This window comes from Dasypus novemcinctus, chromosome 15 (genome assembly GCF_030445035.2).
Source record: "Dasypus novemcinctus isolate mDasNov1 chromosome 15, mDasNov1.1.hap2, whole genome shotgun sequence".
NCBI lineage: Eukaryota > Metazoa > Chordata > Mammalia > Cingulata > Dasypodidae > Dasypus > Dasypus novemcinctus.
In genome coordinates this window covers 95,118,334-95,136,949 of record NC_080687.1, presented here as the reverse complement: position 1 = coordinate 95,136,949, position 18,616 = coordinate 95,118,334, and the positions used below count along the sequence as shown (strand labels likewise).

The 18,616-nt window shown below is 46.6% G+C and overlaps 1 protein-coding gene across 3 annotated transcripts in view; it reads left to right on the top strand.

The window, feature by feature from the left end:
* Nucleotides 1–18,616, top strand: part of LOC101426306 (leucine-rich repeat and calponin homology domain-containing protein 1-like) — a 128,348-nt gene that overhangs the window by 70,803 nt on the left and 38,929 nt on the right. For 2 of the 3 annotated variants that reach the window (XR_011645858.1, XR_011645860.1), the window contains exons 3-4: nucleotides 15,519–15,571; nucleotides 17,892–17,959. The gene's annotated coding sequence lies outside the window, so the exon portion shown is untranslated. Of the gene's footprint in view, nucleotides 1–15,492; nucleotides 15,572–17,891; nucleotides 17,960–18,616 lie in introns of all 3 variants that reach the window. The other variant, XR_011645859.1, reaches the window with a different exon arrangement.

The window sequence follows — 18,616 nt, the reverse complement described above, 5'->3', positions numbered from 1 at the left end:
GGGAATGCAACTTAACTTGTTGACTTCGTTTTCCAGTACACGCCATGATGGCCTTGAAATTCAGTGAAAAGCAGGTATCTCATGCTTTGGCTTAAAACACTTCAGTGGCTACCCATGACATTTAAAGCAGATTAAGTTCCTCCTCTTTGTTTATGTGGTGGGCAGCCAGTAAATGGCTTCCAAGGATCTCTGCCTCCTGGTATACACATCCTTGTGAGGAATTAGTGGCTCTTCTAATCAATAGAATATGGGCAAAGAGATGATATGTCACATGCAATATTTTTAAACATTTGAGACTTTTGTCCTGGTAGTTCTCTTTTGTTCTGTATATATGTATCTCTATCAATCTTTATCTCTTTCTCTTACTCTCCCTCCCTCCCTCTATCCCTCATCTGGGAAACAAGCTGCAGTGTTATGGGCTGTCCTGTGCAGAGGCCCATGTAGAATAGAACAGAGGCAGTGCCTGAAAACAGAAAGGGACACAGTCCCCCAGTAGAAACTGAATCCTGACGCGAGTGGCCTTGAAGGCATATCCTTCCCCAGGGGAGCCTCAGCCCTGGGAGGGGTGACAGGGGGTGGCAGGTGCCTCCAGATTAGGAGAACTGGGTCAGACTTGACCATGGATTTGGCAGCAAGTAGATTGTTGGGGATTGCCAAGAACAAAAGTGGGAGTACAGGTCATGGTGGGGTCACAGACAGAGGTCATAGACAGAGGGTGCTGTGGACTGGAAGGCAGGAGGCAGGACAGGCAGCTGGGAAGGGGCAGTTGTCAGTTAAACTGCTGCAGGCTGATGGGGCTTTGTGTGCCCTAAAACTCTAAAGAGGAGGCGAGGGCCAGTGTAATCACCTGTGCCTCCTAATACAGGAAGCAGGGAGAAGAGGAAGCCAGGGAGCTTGGAAGCATGAGAAGGACCCCAGGTGCCACTGCTGCCCTGCAGAGGGAGGGAGATGTGGAAAGCTTGAGGAATAGAATTTGCCAACCTCCTGAATGGCCTTAGAAGTGGACTTTCCCTAGAATCTCCAGGAAAAACAGCCCTGCGGACCCTGGGTTTCTACCTGGTAAGACCCTGAGCGCAGGACCCAGCTGAGCTTGCCCAGACTTCTGACCCACAGAACCTACTGGGTGAAAATTGGGTGTTGTTTAAAGCCATTACTTTTGTGATAACTTGGTATGTGGCCAAAAAAAGAAAACCAAAATAATTAAACAAAAATCAAAGAAACAAAACCAAGCAAGCTTCTTGATAGACTTTCACTGTGTGAAACTTAAAATAGGATATATCTTCATATGTGTGAACTTACTCCCAATTTTTTTTTACTAGAGAAATGTTTGGTTTACAGAACAATCATTCATAAATTACAGGATTCCCATATACCACCCCATTATTGACACTTTGTTGAAAATCTTATGATATGCTCAAACCCCTGGTCTCCATTTAAGAAACGTTTGCACAGAGAACATTTTGAAATGTAACAATGTTTACTATTTCCCTAAAAATATCTTCACTGTGACCAATAGATGGCAGTAGGTGTACTTTTTTTTCCCTTCAATGTACTCAATACTAGAAATTGAGATTTATGTAAAAGGCAGAGCTGGTTTAGGTTTTTGAATAGGATTAAAGCAACACTATTACCCCACTTCCCCATCTGTACCTTTTTTTTGCTTTGTTCAATGGGAACAGTAATAGTTAATTTAATAAAAGTAATGCTTTTTTCATTTTGTAAATCTTTTTTATTTTTCCTATTTCAAAACAGTGAAATTGACATAAAAGGTACAGTTTCAGTACAGGGACTTCATTTATCCAGATACATTTGAGAGTAGGTTGTCAATGTCTATTTTCTACAAATCAGGACATTTTTATACATGGCCACAATAGTCAACATCTGGAAAGGAACATTGTCAACTTAATAATCTGCAATTCTGATATCATTCAAGTTTCAGCAATTGTTCCAATAATGTCCTTTTTAGCAAAAGGATGCATTGTTGTATTTAGTTGTCATGTCTTAGTGCCTTTCAAACTGCTGATGTTCCACAATATTTCTAGAATTCCCTGACCTTGGTACCTTGGAGAATAGAGTCCAGTTATTTGTAGAATACCCCCAAGTTGAAATTCTGTTTCTTATATTAGATCCAGGTATGCATCTTTGACAGGAAAATCACAAAGTGGTGCTGTATTCTTATAATTGCCTCCTGCCCCATTAGTGGTGATGTTTGCTTCCATCATTCGATTGCATTGGTGTCTGCCAGGCTCCCCCATTCTTCTTTTCCTTTTTGTAATTAACAAGAATTTTGTGGGAGTTACTTTGAGACTGTAGCAGTTTGATATTATTGATGAATTCCAAAAAGAAATATTGGCTTATGTTTGTGAACTGATCTTTTCTTCTGGGCATATTAGATTATATTGGATTCATAGGTTTCCTTGATTACATAATCATGTAAACCTCTTGTGTCAGTAGGGTGTTGAGTCCCCAACCTTTGGTGGGTGGGGACTCACAGATAAAAGGCTTGGCAAAGGACAGAGTTGAGGACTTTTAATGTTGGAGTTTTGATGTTGGAGTTTGATGCTGAAGCTGGAGCCCCAGGGAGAGAGGCAAAGCCTAGAGAGCCTCATCGTCTATAGCTGACCTTGTGGAGCTAACAGAGGAGCTGAGCCCAGAGGAACCCGGAAGCCTGAACCCTCGCAGAGTTCGGCAGCCATCTTGCTCCAACATGTGAAAATAGACTTTGGTGAGGGAAGTGATTAATGCCTAATGACCTGGTAACTGTACTTCCTACCCCAGATAAATACCTTTTATAAAAATGAACCAATTTCTGGTATTTTGCATCAGCACCCCTTTGACTGACTATTACAGAGACCATGCGAATATCCTCTTCTTCATCAAACTTTTAAATTACCCATCCATTTATTTCTTTTGGTATGGATTCATGAATTCCTATTATATGCAAGGGGTTATCACTGTATATATTGATTCTCAAAATGTTTCAGATTTGATCAGTGGACTCCACTTCAAACTGTCTTCTATGTCCTCTTGACAGAATTGCTTCATTAATTTATGGCAAGACCAAGTCTTCAAGGCTCAGGAAGTACTTTCCCTGGTCCAGCCTGGAACCAGCTATTTTTCTAAAAGGGATATGTGCTTTTAGTGGAGATTGGTATTGAGATAGCAAGATCTAGGTGATAGGGAGCTCAGTGCTATTGGGTTGTCACTGTTTACAATTCTCAGTAGACAGAGCTAAGGAATATATGAATATTTATACTGTGTATGTATATATCTGTATGTATATATGTAAGTGGCTGTTACATCTATATTTCTTTCTATATCTATATATATTGCAAACCATAAATTCACCCAAAGACCACCTACTTAATTAGCAGGTCCCAGTAAAAAGTGATAGCAGGACCCTTGTTGTAAAAGGAGGAAAAATTGACATTAAAGATTTTACAATATAAGGCTTTTTTCCTTCTCCCACAATATCTCTACTTTTCATGGTATGTTTTACTTACTATTTAATACCATTCTAACTAAAGAAAAATTTTAAATTTAATTACCATGAGTTGTACTGTTGCTCTATATATTGTGCAGTGTCACTTATAAATACAAATACAAGAGCATTTATCTTATATGTGGAATCATGAAAATTACACAATTCTTGGTTCAAAGCTCTGTTTCACTGTGCATATATTTAGTTCTTACCAGAATAGTGGAAACCTCAACAGAACTACCTCAACTCTTTATTTTTAAAGATTTATTTTTATTTATTTCTCCCCACCCCCTTGTTTGCACTTGCTGTGTCTGTTTATTTTGTTCTCATCTTCCTTTCAGGAGTCATGGGAACTGAACCCAGGGCTTCCCATGTAGGAGGGATGTGCCTAATCACTTGACTCACCCCTACTCCCACCTTTGTTGTGTCTCTCATTATGTTTGCCCTCATTATGTCTCTTGTTGCCTCATCTTGTTGCATCAGCTCACCAAGCCAGCCCATCACATCAGCTCACTGTCATGGTTGCCTTCTTTAGGAACCGATCCCAGGACCTCGCATGTGGTAGGTGAGAACTCCATTGCTTGAGCCACATCTGCTTCCCTCAACTCTTTTTATTTATTAACATATATATATATATTTATGAGAGAAGTTGTGAGTTTGCAAAACAATCATGCATGAATGTGCAGAATTCCTATATATCACATCTCGATCAACATCTTACATGGTTGTGGAGTATTTGTTATAGATTATGAAGGAACCTCATCAGATTTTTACTACTATGATCCATAGTGTACATTTGGTATATTTTTTCTACATATCACATTAGCACAAGTTATTAATATTGTACATTTGTTATAGTTCATTACAGAACCCTCACATATTTGTAGTGCTAACCACAGTCCACCTTCCATTACATGGTTCACTGTGTAATATAGTCCCATGCCTTGAACAGTATATCCAAAATGTACATTCAGTGGCTCTCACTGTCATCACATAGTTGTGCATTCATCACCTCAGTAAATTTTTGAGCATTTTCCCTAGTTCAAAAGAAAATTCCCATACCGCCCCTGTTATGGAACCAGATATAATATCTGCTTTCACAATGATGCAATAATATTACAATATTGCTGCTAACTACAGTCTGTTATTTACATTAATTGTATTTTTCCGTGTGTTACTGTATTCTTACCACTTTATAATTGTGATGTACCTTTGTTTTAGTTCATAGGAGAACATTCTTGTATTTGTACAATTAACCACAATCCTCATCTACCTCTGAGTTCACTAAGATTTAAGACCCTAGATTATTCTCTGCACATCTTTCAATTGACATTTATATCCCTAGACTACCCCCTTTTAACCACAATCCCATTTATAAACTGGCTGTGTGAGTTATACTCTCTACAATGTGTTACCATCGACTATCAATTTCCACACTTTTATAGGCAAGCTAATTAAGAGTCTACATCCATTAAGCATCCATACCCCTTGTTATCCCCCGTCCTATTTCCTATTAATGTATACTCTAGTTTTTAACTCCGTGTGTTTATTTTTCATATTTAGTTCATATTAGTAATACCATACAATATGTATCCTTCTGTGTCTGGCTGATTTCACTCAGTATAATGTCCTCAAGTTTCATCCATATTTTCATGTCTCCCAAGTTCATTTCTTCTTAATATTCCATCATAAGAATAGATGACATTTCATTGATCCATTCTTTGGTTGATGGACACTTGGGTTGTTTCCATCTTTTGGCAATTGTGAATCATGCTGCTATGAACATCGGTGGGCAATTGTCTGCATCACAGTTTTCCGTTCTTCTGGGTATATTCTTAGTACCCAGAGGAATTGCTGGATCATATAGCAGTTGCATATTTAGCTTCATGAGGAATGCCAAACTGTCTTCCACAGAGGCTGCACCATTTTACAATCCCACCAACCGTGAAGGCATGTTCCTATTTCTCCACATCCTCTCCAGCGCATATTGTTTTCTCTCTGTTTTAGTAATGGCCATTCTATGAGGTGTGAGATTGTATCTCATTGTAGTTTTGATTTGCATTTCTCTAATAGCTAGTGAAATGGAATATTCTTTTCATGTGCTTTTTTGCATTTGTATTTCCTCTTTCAAGTAATGGCCATTTAAGTCTTTTGTCCATTTTTATTTTTTATTTTTATTTTATTTTTTTACTGAATTCAATGTATTGAATAATTAGAACAACAGTAAGGATATACAAAGGAGAAGTCATACACTTTTAGTTTGCCTGGTTGGCCTAAATAATAGGAAATTATTGTCTCACAGTTTTGGAGTCTAGAAGTCAAAAAGAAAGGTGTTAGTAGTATCACACATTTTTTTTCTTTTTTTTTGTCTTTATTTTTTTAATATTACCTTCAAAAAATATGAGGTCCCCGTATACCCCCCAACCCCTTCACCCCACTCCTTCCCCCATAACAACAATCTCCTCCATCATCATGAAACATTCATTGCATTTGGTGACTACATCTCTGAGCACCGCTGTACCTCATGGTCAATGGTCCACATCATAGCCCACACTCTCCCACATTCCACCCAGTGGGCCATGGGAGGACATACGATGTCCAATAACTGTCCCTGCAGCACCACCCAGGACAACTCCAGGTCCCAAAAACACCCCCACTACTCATCTCTTCCTCCCACTCCCTACCTCCAGCAACCACCATTGTCACTGTCTCCACACCAATGCCACATTTTCTTCAATTACTAATCACAAGAGTTCATGAATAGAATATCAGTAAGTCCACTCTAATTCATACTCTATTCCTCCAGCCTGTGGACCTTAGAATGGTTGTGTCCACTGCACATCTATATCAAGAGGGGGCTTAGATTCCACATCGATGCTGGACGCAATTCTCCTGCTTTCAGTTGCAGGCTGTCTTGGCTCTCTGGTGTGGTGGTTGACCTTCACCTCCATGTTAGATGAGTGGGGTAAGTCCAATAAACCAGACTGTAGGAGTTGCAAGTGTTTTGAGGCTCAGGGCCTGGCTATCACATGGTCAGTCCAGAGATTCAGGTCCCCTGGGTATACATTAAACCCCAGCACCAAATACAGTTCCAGTAAAAGTAAAAGGAGAGACTTGTGGACAGAGATCACATCTAAGTCCAGTTCCATCACACAGAAACACAAACTCCAAAGTAGGGCCAACTGACATGGCACTGAACTCCATCTGCCATGACTATAGAACCTGTGGGTCTCTGTAGCCCTCAGGAGAACCAATGCCTGGGGTTGTATCTACTTTATCTGTCTCTGCGACTCTGCTAAGGTGTGCATAATGGCAAACCCTCTGATAACCTCCTGGCTCTTTTTGGAGACTCATAGCCATATAAACTCATTTGTCCTTTCCATTTCCGCCTTGATTCAGGTCAAAAAGCATTTTTAACTCCTGGTATTATATGTAGACTGAGATATTCTTCTGGCCTGAGTTGACCCTTTTATTCAAGGTCATTTTCTAGTTACATCATCAGCTGGTACTTGGTAGTAATCCCTCGGCACCAGGGAGGCTCATCCCTGGAAGTTATGTCCCATGCTGGGGGAAAGGCAACACATTTACATGCTGAGTTTGGCTTCAAGACTGGCTACATTTGAGCAACATGGAGGCTCTCAGGAGGTAACTCCTAGGCACCCTGCAGCTCTAAGCCTTGTTCTTATTTCAGGTGCACAGGCTCACAAGCATAGTCATTAGTATCAAGGGCTCATTGTTGGACCTTCCTTATTTTTTGGTCTTTGCCGTTGGGCTTGGGGGATTGTTGCTATTCCTTTAGGGTTTTGTCCATTTTTAAAGTGGATTCCTTGCTGTTTTATTTTTGAGTTGTAGTATCTTTTTATATAGCATTGAAATGAAGCCCTTAATGGATATTTGGCTTCCAAATATTTTCTCCCATTGAGTGGGCAGCCTTTTCTCCTTCTTGACAAAGTCTTTGGAAGTACAAATTATTTTACATTTTGATATGTACACATTTAACCAACACTTCCCCCTTTGCTTAATCAGGAAGGGCTAGAAGGACAGGAACTATTAGTTGCCCTATGTTTCCCTTCCCCCCCTTTTTTTAAGATTTATTTATTTATTTAATTCCCCCCCCCCCAGTTGTCTGTTGTCTGTTCTCTGTGTCTATTTGCTGCGTCTTGTTTCCTTGTCTGCTTCTGTTGTCAGCGGCACGGGAAGTGTGGGCGGCTCCATTCCTGGGCAGGCTGCACTTTCTTTCGTGCTGGGTGGCTCTCCTTACGGGGTGCACTCCTTGCGCATGGGGCTCCCCTATGCAGTGACACCCCTGCATGGCAGGGCACTCCTTGCATGCATCAGCACTGTACATGGGTCAGCTCCACACGGGTTAAGAAGGCCCGGGGTTTGAACTGTGGACTTCCCATGTGGTAGACAGATGCCCTAACCACTGGGCCAAGTCTGTTTCCCCCTCCTTTTTTATTTTTAAAGATTTATTCCTCTCCCCTTCCTCCCAACACCCCCCATGTTGTCTGCTCTCTGTGTCCATTTGCTGTATGTTCTTCTGTGACCACTTCTATCCTTACTATCAGCACCGGGAATCTGTGTTTCTTTTTTTGTTGTGTCATTTTGCTGTGTCAGTTCTCTGTGTGTGCGGCGCCCTTCCTGGGCAGGCTGTACTCTCTTTCTTGCTGGGCTTATGGGGTGCACTCCTTGCACATGGGGCTCCCCTACATGGGGACACCCCTCCGAGACAAGGCACTCCTCCACACAGGTCAAGGAGGCCTGGGGTTTGAACTGTGGACCTCCCTTGTGGTAGGCAGATGCCCTATACATTGGGCCAAGTCCACATCCTTCCTTTCATTTTGTCATCATTTTCACTGTAAGAGGTTGTCTTACAGGAGGAAGAAAGTATCTGATAGGAATCCTTGGTGGTTTTGTATTTCTTTGAAGCCCATTTTCTACCTTCTGCTTTGGAAGTAGCTCTAGTTTTAAAGGAAAGTGTGGCCTTTTAGAGCAGACTTGCTGAACTTCCACCCATCATAGAGTCATTGTAATTTTGTGCTCATGGGATGTTGTGAATGTGACATGCTAATGGGGTGGCAAAGAATAATGGCAGACTTGCATAATGTGTGTATCTCTTCAGCTCCACTACACCGTTGTACTTTACAGACAAACACAGTGTCTGCCCTATGGAATTTGGACCCATGAATTGAAAACCCTGACTGATAAACAGTTGCAGTTAAGTTGTTATCACATCAAAGTATTGTTGTCAAGTTAGGATGTTGAATTTAAGCCCCCTGTATCCACAAAACAATCACCTGAAAAATATACAGAAAAAGAATTGAGAAGGGACTAAAAATGGTTCACTTCATAAATCAGTATGGAAGTAGGCAATAATGAAAGAATTGAGGTATCAAAAAGATTGAAGACTTGCAAAGCCAAGTGCCATAGCTGTATCATATTTCAGAGAAGCTTTTACGAATCATGAAGGAATTGCCATTCTCTCCCATGAGGTGTCAGTGCCATGTGCACCTCCCATACACCACCACCATGCTGAGTAAGAGGGAGACCGAGCCCAGAGTGATGACTTGGAGAAGAAAGGGTAGAAGACTTGCTTTCTTCATGCACAGCTTCACTCTCTACTTGTAAAGACAGGAAAAAGGAGGTCTTCCAGTGAGTTTTCTGGCTTGTGGAAGGGAGACAGCTACAATAGAAAACCTGGCCAAAACTGAAAACAAGAAATGAAAGTAGGATGAAAGCAATCTTTCCCTCAGCATTATAGATGCCAGTAATGTACCTTCTTATGCTTTAAGCAACAGAACATTTTCAGAGAGAACCACGCTATCACTTGAGTTGTGGATCCCTTTGAGTCAGATCGTGTAGAGTTATAGAAAAAGAATTGGATATTTCCAATGTAGATATTCTGAACTCTTTCAAAGCCAGATATCATTAAGGTTTTCAAACTAGAAATGTAGAAGGCACTGTGACATTCTAGGTTATAATTTCTGATAAGGAACTAGGAAGAGCTAGAACCCACAGAAACCCAAAGTTCTGTGGGATCCTCCATAATTTTGTGGCAAGTGTAGAGGGTTTCTGAGACCAGAAAGTGAGGAGAAACCCCTGAGGATGACCACAGCCTGGACTGGCCCATTGCTTGGATGACCTCACAAGGAGCCATTGTGCGGGGCCTGCTGCCCCTATATAAGGCCCTGCAGCTGAGGCTCAGTGTCCGCTTACCCAGGAAGCTGTTTTTGGTGACCTGTGGACTAGGACTGCTCTTCACTGGTTTATTTCTCGTTTGTGGATTCGTTTATTTTGTTTCTTATATTTTCTTATTGTTTTAATTCTTTTTTCCCAATTTTGTTTTCTTTATTATTTGCTTTTTAAAAAAATTATTTTGCTTTTTTCTTTTGCCTGTTTGTTGTTTTTTAATCTTTTCCTTTTTCTTTTACTCCTGTTTATTTTTTATTATCATATTTTTTATTTTCTTTTTTTCTAGCATTTTATTTATTTATTTATTTTTAAGATTTATTTATTTCTCTCCCCTTCCCCTCCACCCCCCACCCTGGTTTTCTGTTCTCTGTTTCTATTTGCTATGTCTTCTTTGTCCGCTTCTGTTGTTGTCAGAGCACAGGAATCTGCATTTCTTTTTGTTGCATCATCTTGCTGTGTCAGATCTTCATGTGTGTGGTGCCATTCCTGGGCAGGCTGCACTTTCTTTGGTGCTGGGTGGCTCTCCTTATGGGGTGCACTCCTTGAGCATGGGGCTCCCCTATGCGGGGACTCCCCTGTGTGGCAGGGCACTCCTTGCATGCATCAGCCCTGCACATGGGCCAGCTGCACATGGGTCAAAGAGGCCCGGGGTTTGAACTGCGGACCTCCCATGTGGTAGACGGACGCCCTAACCACTGGGCCAAGTCCACTATTTATTTTTTATTAGATCGGTTATTCAGGCTTTCCCATCGGAAAGTCTGCCTAGAGTCACCGGCTCTCCAGCCCAGCATAAACTCCAGTATGCTGCGGCCTCTCCCAGCCTTGAGGGCTAAGGAGGAGACCCACCTGAAGAATTATCAGTTCTTGAGATTACTAGGCAAAGGTGCCTTTTCCATGACTTTTCTAGCGTGCGGCATGTCCTCACCCGCCATGAGGTAGCCGTGAAAATCATACGCAAGAAGGACAGCCCCAGCAGCCTCCGCATGCGCTCCAGAGAGGTGAGCATAATGAAGAGCCTGCGCCATCCCAACATCATCCGCCTCTTTGAAGTCATTGACAGCCCCGAGGAGCTCTACATCGTCATGGAGTACGCCTGTGGAGGTGATCTCCTGCACTACCTGATGGCCCATGGCCCTCTATCAGAAGAGGAGGCCCGAGCAAAGTTTTGCCAGGTCTTATCTACTGTGCAGTACTGTCACCAGGAGTTTATCTCGCACAGAGACTTGAAAGCAGAGAACCTCCTCTTGGATGCTGCTGGGAATGTGAAAGTTGCCGATTTTGGCTTGAGCAACACATTTGACCTCAGCCAGCAGCTGAAAACCCTGTGCGGCACTCCCTGTTATACTGCCCCCGAAATATTTAAGGGGCACACATACAATGGGCCGGCCGTGGACGTCTGGAGCCTGGGGGTGATTCTCTACACCATGGTCAGTGGGAAGTTCCCTTTCTTTGCAGGGCCCTTCAAGCTCCTGCGGGAGCTGGTGCTCAGCGGGGAACTCCGCATCCCACACTACCTGTCTGTGAACTGTAGGAATCTCCTCCAAAAGTGCCTGACAGTGGATCCCTGTAGGAGGTCAAGCCTCCCAGACATAATGACTGACCTGTGGGTCAATACAGGCTATGAGCACACACAATTGAGGCCGTATGTGGAGCCCCTCCCAGCTCACCAGGATCCCCACTGGATAGCAGCGATGGTAGCCATGGGCTACAAAGAGGAGGAGATACGGGCGTCCTTGCAAGATGGCAGACAGGATGAAGTCATGGCCATCTATCTTTTGCTGGGCCACAGCAGATGGGAGCAGGGGGCCTCCACCAGCACCCCACAAACCCAGCCCCATGCCAGGCCAGGAATGGGAGAAGCCCACTCTGTGCCCTCCCACCAGAGCCTGCCCCCTGCCCTGGTCCACCCTGCAGCTCTCCTCCCCTGCAGAGGACCATCCTCAGTCAGGCTGTCATGGACAAGGGCCGGGAGAGCCAGCGCATGCCAGAACCAGGAGCCTCCAAGACGTCGGCTTCCCCCACAGGGCCCCTGGCCCTGTCTCAGGTGCACCAGCAGCCCCGGGTGGCCTGGGTGAGGCCCAGCCAGGCTGCCAGGCCCTGCCCCAAGGAGCGTCGTCAGGAGGGTCCCCTGCTTGGCCCTGCGGTCACTGCCTCCTCCCACGTGGGAAGCGGTAGGGAAGGAGGCTCTGAAGGAAGCACTTACCTGTCCGCTGTTGGCACGGGTGAAGCCATCCCCAGGGGAACACCCCAAGTCAGGGGTGAGCAGAAGAACTTGCCCTGCAGGGGGAGGCCTGCCTCCCCTCCCGCCAACAGGCAGGGCCAGCCGAGCATGTGGAGGCGATTCTGGACTTTCCTGTGCCTAGGGTGCACCTGCAAGGAGCAGCACTGGGGGAGGAGCAACCACGTGGGCCCTCAGGGGGCCCTGCCGCGGTCACGGGACCCCAAGTGGAGGATGAAGCTCACGAGCTCCCTGGAGCCGCACGAGATAATGGGGGAGATCTGCCGGGTGCTCAGTGCACTTGGCTGCGAGTGGGACCTGACGGGGTCCCACGGGCTGCTGTGCGTGTGCGGCACGCCGGGCCAGGAGGACTTCCTCCAGTGGAGGGTGGAGGTGTGCAGGCTGCCATGGCGGGGGCTCCATGGGGTGCAGGTCAAAAGGGTGTCTGGGAGTTCCAGGGCCTTTAGAGACATTGAGGCCAGACTCACAAAGCTGCTTCAGGTGTAAAGCGCTCCCAGGCACCCTCTGGGGAGCAGGCAAGGGGGGCAGGCCCTCGCTGCCCAGGCGACCACTGCCCACACCCCCAGGCAGAACCCCAGAGCTGCCTTGGGCCTGCTCCCCTCTCCTGTCCTTCTCCCAGGCTGGTGGTGAGGCCCAGGGGCTGCCCCTTGACCCCACCTGTCCTGGGAGCTGGATAAAGCTCCTTAGTTACTGGCAATGTTCTGCATGCCATGGAGGTGCTGGGGTCCTCCTCACTGGACCCCCACTGCGAGCCCGCTGTGTCCTCTGCACACACCCATTCTGCCCTGTGTACAACCCCCAGCCCCGTGTGACACACACCACAGCAGCATGTTTTGGCTGTTGAGGTCCCACTCGTGGCTGCTGGTGATTGTCTCCCGTATCTCCCCTGTGGGCTCCATGGGCTCCTGGTCTCCATCCTCCATGGTAAGTCTACTGAGTGGACCTTGGTTTCTCCCCTCGGTATTTGCTGAGGTTCATTGACCTCCTGGTAAACCCGACCTGCTTATATCTTCATTTAACATTGAACAGGTTCCCTTTGGGTGTGTTCTGGCCTGGCTGTTGCTAGAACAAGAAGCTGGGGACCCAATGCAGGGAAAATTTCCCTAGGTGCCTTGCTGTGGGAGCTGCCCTCTGTGGACAGAGCTCTCTTGGACTTAGCTTGGGAAGATGTTTTGTTTTTGGACTCCATCCATGCTGCTGCTGTGGGGTGGTGAGGCCACCAGGCCATGCTGCAGGGTTCCTGGTTCTTGGCCTCTCCATTGAGCATCTGTGGGGCCCAGTCCAGAGAGCCTGAGGGGCTGTGGCCAGCTGTACTTGAGCTGTCTTTGATTCCTGGTCCTGGTGAGTGAGTCTGGGAGATGGCAGTGAAATAAGAAGTCCATTGTGAACCTGAGAGTAAAAAGCACATGGAGATGCTTCCACCTCTGGTGAGGAGAAGCAGAGGCAGTGATCAAAATGGAAACCATGGGAAGAGTCCAGGCTGCTCTCCCTAGACTTACTGTGGAGGAAGAAGCTCATGCGCCACACGGAGCCTGAAAGGACAGTGGGGGAGATGAGCAGGTGTGGACGCAGCAGCTGTAGTTCGACCTGAACAACAGTTTCGGCTGCTGGGCACGAGCGCCACGTGTGCTGGAGGGCTTAGGGCATGGAGGATGGAGGTCTGCAGTGCTGGGTGGGTCTCACTGGGTCCACCTGCAGAGGAGATCCTCATCCACAAGGCCTTCCAAGCCTCGGCTCCTAAGATCCAGGGGCTTCAGCTTCCGAAGGTGAAGGGAACCATCTGGGGGCCCAGAAGAGCAGCCTGCAGAGCCTCGCTGCCAGGGGGCCACTCACCCCACCCATGCTGCTGCAGAGACTGGACTGGCCTGTGTCCCCTGGGGCCCTGCACCCCTCTCCTGCCTTCTCCATCTTTCCTCTTTGTAGGAGAGTGGAGTTCATTCTGGAGAAATAAAGAGAATTCAAATGAGAGCAGTCTGTTTATTCAAAGCTTGCCCAAGAAGAGGGTCGATGACATCTCTAGTTTGGGCAGAGACCCCCAGGTAGGCAGGAGCGTGGGAAGCATCACAGGGAGCAGCGAGAAGGCTCAGGGCGGCTCCCGATGCAGGCGGTGGGCGGTGAAGCTGAGGGAGGCCACCTGAGAGGCATCTTATGTGACTGTTTGGGGAACTCATTTAGCTTCCCCTGGTAGGTCCTTCTTTGGGAGAACGGGTGACTTCCGCAGGGTGAGCACAGGGAGGCTGGATGTCATTGGCAAAATTCCTCCCTTCTGGGGCCTGATGCTTACAGAGGTTTGGGCGTCTCTCAGTTCTTTCCCTGCCCAGAAATTCCCTCTCCCACCCTGTCCTCTACAGTGGTCCAAGGAAGTGAATGGTGGAAAGATGCACCAGGGTTCTCTCACAAAACTGGCAGCACAGGGGGCTCCCTCTAAAGGACAATAATATGCATAACACTAACAAATAAAATTCCGAGGTCCCCTTTTTCTCCAGCTCCAAGCAGGAAGTGGACACTGCATCCCTGGGGTCCTGCCCTGGTGACAGGATTCCCTGGCAGCCCTTGCAAAGCCCACTTAGGTTTCTACCCTCCCCTCCCTCCTTCCCCTCAAGCAAACCATCCTGTAGCCTGTCCCTCACCTCAGGACCCTGCGACCCATGCCTGGGCATCTGTGCACCTGGCCTGGTGCAGATCTGAGCAGGAGGGGCAGGCAGCTGCTCTAGGATGCAGAGGTGAGGGTGAGGGGTGCTGGTGACCCCCCTGCACCAAATGCTGTCCCGTTCCCCAGAGTCGGGCATGTTCTTCCCAAGCTGCTGTCGGATCCTGTCCTCCAAAGAGCCTGTGCTCCCACCTCCCCCAGCCCTCCAGGTAGAAAGAGGGGCTGCCCCAGGCCTGGAGAGAGCAGGGGCTGCAGGCTGCTGGGCCCCCAGTCCCCAGGAGGCTGCCCCGGGTGTCCTCACCCTGGTGAGGGGACACTGAGGCTTCTCCCTCCAGGAGAGCCTCTGCCCCACAGCACCCACCTGCTGCTGCTCTTCCCTCAGGGTGCCCTTGCTGTGATCCACGCAGCTCCTGTCACAGTGACTCCCCCCCCCACCTCCCTGGGCCACCCCTCTGCTTCCTGCCTTCCCTCATGGACAGTGAGGTCCTGCAGTGGCTGAAGGTTTACTTTTAGTTTTGAAGGTTTACTTTTCTTCTAGTGTATATGTGGGGCACAACCATGTTTGACAAAAACAAGATATACTTCTACTGCATATGGAAAAATCATTTTTTAAGTTTAGTTAAGGCTGGTTCTATTCATTCCTTGAAAGTACTCTTGGTTTGACAAAAATTCAATGTTACTTGCAAAAGAAAGATCTTAAAAGTTAAGCAAATTTAATTTTTATTTATGTTTTTAAAGATTGATTTCTCCCCACCCCCTCATTGTTTGCACTTGCCGTATGCTGTTTTTAGGAGGCACTGGGAACTGAACCCAGGACCGCTGATATGGGAGAGAGATGCGTAATCACTTAAGCCCCCTGTGTGCCCTGCCCTGTTGTGTGTCTCATTCTGTTTTTTCTTCTTGGTCTCTTGTGTCATCTTGTTGCATCAGGTCGCTGCTGCTGCCCATCATACCAGCTCGCTGTCTTCTTTAGGATGCACTGGGAATCAAATCACAGACCTCCCATGAGGTAGGCAGGAGCTCAGTCACCTAAGCCACATCTCTTCCCTTAACTAGATTTAAATACGAGGGTAAAGGAATAAGGAAAATTGTATATGGGATTAGAAAATATTTTACAAGCATAAAATTTAGCCTCCACTAGGAATCTGAGTCCAGTGCTCTTTCCTCAATGCACAACACATGCACAATATTATCCTCTAAGGGTTCTAGAACATTAGATTCAACAGGATATGAACATTAATGTAAGAATTTTATGAAACACTTCCCAATAATCACTGAGAAATGAGCATTGATATTTACCTCTCTTTTTTCACATAAATGATGATAAAGTGATTAATTTAAAGGACTGAACCACAAGGATCAACAAAGAGACAAGGAAAACAGAATAATAAAATAGTGAAAGTGAAGTGTGGACTTAGGACTAGGAACTTGTTGGCAAAAGTAGAGAACCCTAACCTGAGGCAGCAGCGGCAGAAGGACAGGCCCGCTCATTTATGCTCTGATCCCTGCAGCGCTTGGCACTGCAGACATCAGGGACCCTGTGGTGGAACAGGCGGGGAGAAAGGCAGGTCAGGAGAGGGGGAGTCTGGACAGAATGGTCCGCAGCCCGTAGCTCCTGCCCACTGCAGAAGACTGGGGTTTACTTTCCAGAGGTGTGGATTCAGGGACACCCTGGACTAAGGACCATCGCCCTGTGTGCAGTAAGATGCCACTTAAAACATGGGGCTGTGTGGAAGTCCACCTGTCAAACAGAGAGACTTCTAGTCCTGGACACTGCATTGTTTCCAAGAGCTGTTCATTAGAAATAATAGTGTGCTGAGCAAGCCCGTGAATGTAGGAGTTTTCCTTCTATTGGTTTATTTCCCTACATAGGCTCTCTCTAGATTTTTGTAAACCTATTTAGTAAGAGAATGATATCCAGATGTGACAGCTTGAATTTGGTGACTCCCCCCAAATTTATATATTTTAATTCAAAAGGTGGTAAGACCTTTGGTTGCCTTTGATTTGGTTCTCACCCTGAATAGGTCACTTGATCAGCTCATTTTGATGGGACTCCATCAGTGAGGCATGACCCAGGTTTGGTTTCCCCCCTCTTCCTGGGCCTTTTAAATTGAGACACAGGGAGGAGACTTAGAGAAAAGAAGTCACCATTTTGACTCTACCATTGGAGAGAGGCCTCGAGAATCACTAGCAGCTGAAGCTGAAGCCTGAAGCCCCCAAGAGGCTGGGATCATGGAGCAGCTCAAGGCTGAAGAGATGAGCCACATGCCTGATACCCATAGCCAAGCTCTGGGAAACGGTGAGCCTTGAGTGAAGGCAGGGACCAGGCAGAGATCTGCTGCTGTCTTGTCCCTCCACGTGGCAGGGCACCAGGGTCACCAGGAGCTGAATTTGGTGAGAAAGCATCTCTGATGGTGCCTTGATTTGGCTATTTCACAACCACAGAACTGTAAGCTTTTGCCCTAGTAAATGGGTTGTAAAAGCCAACCCCTTTCTGGTACTTTGCACTGGGAGCTCTATGTCAAACTAAAACACCACATTATTCTGTTTCATTTCTGTTTGAATTAACTTTTCTCCTTTTTAAATGGAAACATGATCTTATGGAGTAGATTCAATATTGAAGGCTTAAGTTGTTAAAAATTAGATTCAAGTCATTTTTCCTTAGGAATTCAATTTTGAATGTATTTAGGCTTTCTGCTTTGTCAAGTGTTGATGAGAGTGTTAACTCTGTGTGTTTCTGTGTGTGTTGTGTTTGTACATGTGTGTGCACAAGTGTGTACTTGCAGACTGAATACATTTTGCCGGCTGTGATAGTCATCCTTTATAAACCACAGGAGGGTGACTTTCCTGGAGCTCAGAAGGGAGTCTTCTCTTTTCCACCTCCTTGCCTGAAAAAGCCAGTGAATTATCTAAATAATCCAGAAAACCAGGTCCTTTTTGAAAGATGGGCATTTGAGGATAGTCTGGGAGATCATATATTTGTATTGAACTAACAAATATATGCGGTGAAATACATAAAACTTTTTGGCACTTCCTGAGAACTAAGATTTCCAAAATAAAGTCAAGTGTTGTAATTTTTATGGAGCTGTATTTTTGCTTTGATTTATGGTTGATCAAACAGAAGAAAGAATGGTGGAAAGCAGAGTCCTTTTGTCTCTTGGCTCCAACAAGGGCATTACTTGAGACTGTTCTATGTACAAGTCTAAGAATAAAATGGTACTCTGGATAGACGCTCATGGAATCCGCTTTCGGTTTGCATTAAGTTGGTAGTTTGGTAATGAAAGGAATGATTGTCTTGTGAGTGTAACTCTTCTCTATCTGTTCTTTAGAAATTATCTTCAGTAACAACCGTGTTCTGCAAAGGCTTAAACTTTCCTCCATGATGAAAGGAGATAAGGTATGTAGGACATCATGAGGGTGATAAATGACAGTGAAGGGGGGACAGGAACCGTGGGGTCCAGCACAGGCAGGCAAGGATGACAGATCAGGGGGGAGGGGGGCCCTTTCTGGGAGGTCCATGTCTCCAAGGGTCGGAGGTGGGTCAGAGACGCAGGGGCACCTGGAGGGGAGGGCTGTGGGGGGCGGGGGAGGGTGAGCCTTTGGGAAGGTAAGGGTGCTGGGAGAGCAGCTGCCCTGGAGAGCAGGGCGCCTGAGGGAGGAGCCTCTGCTCTGCAGTGGGAGGAGCCCTGGCTGCCAGCTGGTGCCTGGGAGCACCTGGGCTGGTCCCCAAAGCCTCTGCTCCCTGGGGTGGTCTCGGTCCTGGGCCATCCCAGCTGCTGGCAGCGCTGCAGCTGCTACCTGGCTGCAGAGGACGCCATCCTGGGCTCCTGGTCCTGCACAGAGGCTGGTCCTCATGGCCCGGGTGGTCGTGCAGCCCCGCAGAGCCGCTCGGCTCCTCCAGAAGGGCCCCTGCTCGGCCTCACCCAGCAGCGCCCCCTCCAGGCCTGGAGAGCTCAGTGTGCATCTTTGGGCTCTGCTGCGCCCTCTAGTGGCGCCTGGCGGAGGCCCCCTCGTGCCCTTCACGTTCTCCAGGGGAAGCCAGCAGAGTCCCCTG